The following is a 5,240-nucleotide window of genomic DNA, read 5'->3' as shown; positions in this document are numbered from 1 at the left end:
GTCTGTTATGCTCTGAAAATCCTGTCGAGCATGCACTAATCCAGCAGTGAGGATCAGACACTACGTACAGGGAGCTGGTTACTCACGATTCAATAAAGGGCTGTTTATGCCCTTCCTGGCTGCCTTTACTTCCCATTCAGGCTGCACCTTGCAAGATCAGATCGCGACTGTATGCAAGTGCCTTTATAAGCAAATGAGACATCACAGTGGTCTTTTTTTGGTGTATAAGAACATGTAATTTATTTCATTTCACTAGCAGTTGTAGTTTGGTAACTATTTTGATGGGGAAATGGCTTCCTAGCTCTGTAAACGTGCCAGTACCCAGTTGCAGATGTGAAGATGAAGAAGGTAGGGCTAGAAAAGCACAAAGATTCAGCACGCTGCAAGAACTGGCAGTGAGAACTTTCATCCCTAGGGAAGCTGAGAAAGGGACCATGTTAGAACTGCCAAGTGATACAGGCTGGTGCAAGGTGTGTGTGGGGGACACGTCTGAATGGCTGCAAACATACTTCTGTGAGCAGGCTTTCTTCCAGCTGTTCTGCTCCGGTAAAACACAAACTGGAGTGAAACGAAACGTCTCAGAAGGTGAAAATCCTCACAGAGACAGGTAGGAGAGGCAGGCCTGTGATAGCGAGTAAATCACCGTGCAGGTAAATTTATCTAACAAGTGATTATTGGTGGCATCTTTATTTTCCCCCCCCACTCTAACCAGAAAGCAAACAAACCCTGTTGTGTCTTCTGTGTCTCCGGGTTGCCCATAGCAAAGTGCTGTATGTGTGAGCTACGGCTTTGGGCCTTAGGGGTGGGGGTTTTCCCAGATGGTCTGTGCTCTCCTACAGGTAGTGCTCACCCACCAGGCAGCGATCCCCCACCTCTACCCTTCGCAAATGTAGCCAGGAAAACTGCCCGATAGCTGGTGTCTGTGTGTGTAAATAGGACCCATCTCTTCCCAACTCCAGTCCCAGCTCTGTTAGGTAGCTGGGTAGCTTGTCCGTGCCCTGAAATCTCCGGAGCACTGGTGGGAATGCTTCAGGATTGCTTTTGGGAGAGACTTAGACAAAACTTAATTCTCCTACAATATTTTGCTACGCATGGCAGTATGTAACCCTATGTTTCCCCTGTTCCAACCCTGCCACTGAAAGCACCGTGCCTGCCCATCAGTTTTGCATGGGAGAGCGTGCCACTGCCCTGCGTGTTGTGCAGCGGATGCTGGCATGGGGCTGGATTTGCTCCTGGAGCCCCAGCGTCCGCTGGGACGGCTGCCCTCTGCCACGATGCACCGCTGCGAGCACAGCCAGCGTGCAGCCTGCGAAGGAGCTGGGGCAGGGTTTGTCATAAGCGCGAGGTGTTGGCTTAGTGGTGCTTCAGGACAAAGTCCTTTTCCCTGGGGACAAACTTTCTGAGTACAGATGAAATGCGCTGCCTTCCCTGCGCTTTCTGCTGGGTAAGCTGCATGGCCTGGGAAGCGTCGGAGCAGCGATGCCGATGCTTCGCTTGCCTGTTTCCTGTTTAGGAGCTGGGAGGTGATAAAGCCAGCCCTAAGGTGGGGGAGGAGAGTATGGGGGGGGGTGTGGGTGTGTGCACTTTTAAATGTGCATTGCAGTATATTTATCAGATCTTCTCCTCAATTGCCTTTCTTGCCGATTTTCTCTCTTCCATTCACAAAATGCAAAGTACCCAACAGCAATCAGAGAAAACAAAACATGAACTAGAAATGTCCTTTGCAGTGCAAACTCCTTACACTTGCGATTAGAAAAACCCTCTTGTGCTTTCTAGTAAAGAATAACCACACACACACACGCACACGCACACACATGCACACCTTGTCTAGCTGTATCTTTATCTAGACCCTCCCTGCCATCAGACCTTGCCTAGCAGTTGTGCACGCTCAGTTCTTTTCAGTATGAGGGAGGAGTTATTTTCTCACGCATATGGCGCGAGAACTCACTCTGGGCAGTTTATGAATGAATATATGCTCTACTTGAATTGTATTTTTAATAACCTTCAATATTCTGTTACTTGAACAGCATACAAGAATGGGTTTATGTGAGAAATTGCTAAGAGCAATGTCTTACACTGCTTCAGAAATGAAAAGATTTGAATTTGCATTTTTCTTCCATTTGACGAGTTTCTTGCCAAGAACCACTGAGTCATCGGGGCACCAGCGCCATCATTTGCTCTGGTCATTGCACTCTTGCTTTAGCAAACCCTTACTGGTAGAGCGGGTGAGCTGGCTTCTGCTTTGCCGGGTGGCTGCTACCTGCCACGTTTGATTTAACCCAAGGAGCATTTTGTCTTTTGTGCAGCTTCGCATCGGGGATGCTGGTGGCTTCCCACTGAAGCCAGCTGCATAACTGGGACACAGAGTCACCTTAGCCAGAATTACCCTTGCTAAGAAAGACACATAAAGTGTTTTGGTTTTTTTTTTCCTCTCCCCCTTAGAGCAAAAAAGCAAGACCTGAACTTGTTAAGATCTAGCACTGGGAGTTGCTGTTGTGCAAGGCACTGCACGAGCACCTACAAAAGCCAGTCCTGGCTCAGAGCACGCTGGATGTAAGCTGAGGAAAAGCAGATGAGGTGGGTGGGCAAGAAGTGCAAGGAAAGCAAGATAATGCTGGATACCACAATGAGCTGCTAACCTTTGCCAAAAATTCCTTTTGCATCAAAGGAGGTGAGCAGGAAAATGCTGAAGGTAGATAAGGCAGCTTTTGGGGTTGCTTTTTAAGTGTTTACAGGAATCTGCAACACCTCATTTGGCTCCCACACCACCACCTCTCTAATGGAGGTACCTGGTACTGTGAGCAGAGTAACATAGCCTCAGTCTTAGTATGTGGGAGGATTTTGGTCTAGGTGAAATGAAAAAAAATCAGTGTAGAAGCGTGCAATTAATAAGCTGGTCTAGTGTCTACCTACTAAACCCAGCAGCGGTGCAATGGGCTGCATCTATTTACCCATCACAGGGAGCTGCCGCCTTCCAGCTTGTTTACAAAATCACACCAAAAAACTACTGATGAAGCTCAAAGACTTTTCTCCCACAGTGGTCACATATGGTCCTGATGCAGCAGACTTTACATTTCAAAAAAAAAAAAAAAAATCTTGCTGTACCCTATACAAACAGAAAATCTTGCCCAAGCTGCTTTGCATGTGCTGCTGTGCCTTCGCACGGCTGCACGCCGCTTAACAGAGCTGCCCCTGGCAATGCAGTGCGTGCAGCAGCGCGGTGCAGTAAGGGTCTGTGGGTGACTGAACTCAGAGCAGGGATGCTCTGCAAGCGCTTCTGTTGTGTTGTTTTGGGGTTTTTTTTAAGTGGTTTGTGCTGAAATGCCATAGTGAAGTCAATCTGCAAACATGTTGAAGACAAACTTTTAAGGCAAAAAAAAGGACAGGAGCTGTCCCAGCTTCTCAGACAGTGAAGCACAGCTGGGTGTCTACCCCCTGGGCTTTAATAACTGGCAACATCCTGAAATATTTGGAGCGGAGCAGAGGTGTGGGGAGCAGCAGAGGAGAGCTAACCCCTCCCGGCAGGCACCGCTGTACTCTGCTGCGGCAGATGCAGAGCCCCGTGCTGCGCCGACACCCCAGCGATGGCACATCCATCACCCCGTCACGGGGACCGTGCCCACGGCTTGGTGCTGCTTCCCACCGCGCAGCCACCTCTACGGGCGCAGGTTTTTTATCTCCCCGGGATGATTTTTTTTTTTTATTATTGGCTTGATTTAGCCTCTCAATTCTCTGCTTGCCCGCTGCTCCAAAACACATGCAGTGCTTTTACTCTCCTGTTACTGTTGTTTTGATCCTGGCAGGAGACTGCAGCCTGAAAGCAGTTTTAGCAGGAGTCTTCTGTTTGTGAATGAAGTGGAAATCTCTTTTTCCAGCTAAAATCAAACTGATCACAACAGAAAGGTCTAAAAAGAAGGAATAAGTCTGATTTTTAACTTGCTCTTCACCTAAAAATGCTAACAACAGAAAACTTTTCTAAAAAAATCTGATGTAAAATAGAAGTACACAACTAATCACTTTACTGACCAGTTTCCCTGTAAACCAAGGTATTAAGTTGTTTTCCTGAGGGAAAGCAGTATTTTATGTGGCAATTAAGGGTTTGACTTGTAGAAAGCGAGAACAAACCGTTGTACAGACACAACTGAAAGAATACCGATGTCTGATTTGAAATGGGCTGGTTACATGTCCAGATACCATGACTTTGACCTGTTTGCGGGTAGAAGCTTTTAAAAGCTGCACGTCCCCTGTGCTTGAAACATTTGTGTGCGGGGGGGTCCCTTGTGCTGCTCTCCTGGTGGTACCGATGCTCACCACACAGACCAGGAGCCGCAATTAAGCTGTAAATCAGCAAGAGGATATTCCCCCGCCACCTCCCTGCCCCACAACTACTGACTGTGATTTATTAATTCCTAAAAATGGTCAAAAAAACAAACGTTCTGGGATTTGCAGCCACCAGCGCTCAACAGGAGACTGCAGGATCAGGGCTGTTAATGATGCAGGACAGGACAAGTGACCTTGCTCCCACCGCAGAGGGTGGATGCTCAACCACACAGGCACCATCCTAGCCCTTCCTGGGAGGAGCATCCCTGACCCCATGGCAGTCCCTGTGTCCATCCCTCACTTCCATCAGGGTTGGGAAGCTGCAAGTGGTGCGATGCTAAAGGCAGAGGAAGAAAAACCCTTTCACCTTGGGGCTGGGCTTGGCTCTGGAGCTCGCTGCTGCAGACACACTCCTCCCATCATGGCCCAAGTGCTGCCAGATGCTGGATACCAACAGCCCTCCCACCAGCCGTGCCCAACCTGGAGACCCCGATGGTGGCTGGAGATGATCCCTCCTGTTGCAGGGCTTCCCAGGAGCACCTCAGGCACAACTATGGGGCCCCTCCTTCTTCCCACCCAGTTCAAGCCCTGGCAGCCACCGATGTTGTGTCCACACCCCACCCCACCCCCACCCCCCGCAGCTGCTGGAGGCATGGTGCTACTGGGGGAAAGCACCCAGGGGCCAGCGCTGCCCTGTCCCCCCATTGCCACAGTGCACCCCCCCACCCTCCATCCCCCCAGGAGATGCCGGGGAAGGGCCTGGCACCGTCTCCAGCTGAGGCTCCTGGACCATAGCAGTGCCCTCTGCTCGCTCCAGCCCCAGGCTTGGGCATTGGGTACCCACCAGCACAGGGGAGTTGGGGTGCAGCCCCCTCCCGCTGCCCCCTCCCCATTAACGACACCAAGCCCTCGTTCGTTGC

This window comes from Grus americana, chromosome 12, assembly GCF_028858705.1.
Source record: "Grus americana isolate bGruAme1 chromosome 12, bGruAme1.mat, whole genome shotgun sequence".
NCBI lineage: Eukaryota > Metazoa > Chordata > Aves > Gruiformes > Gruidae > Grus > Grus americana.
Note: the sequence above shows the minus strand (reverse complement) of the source record.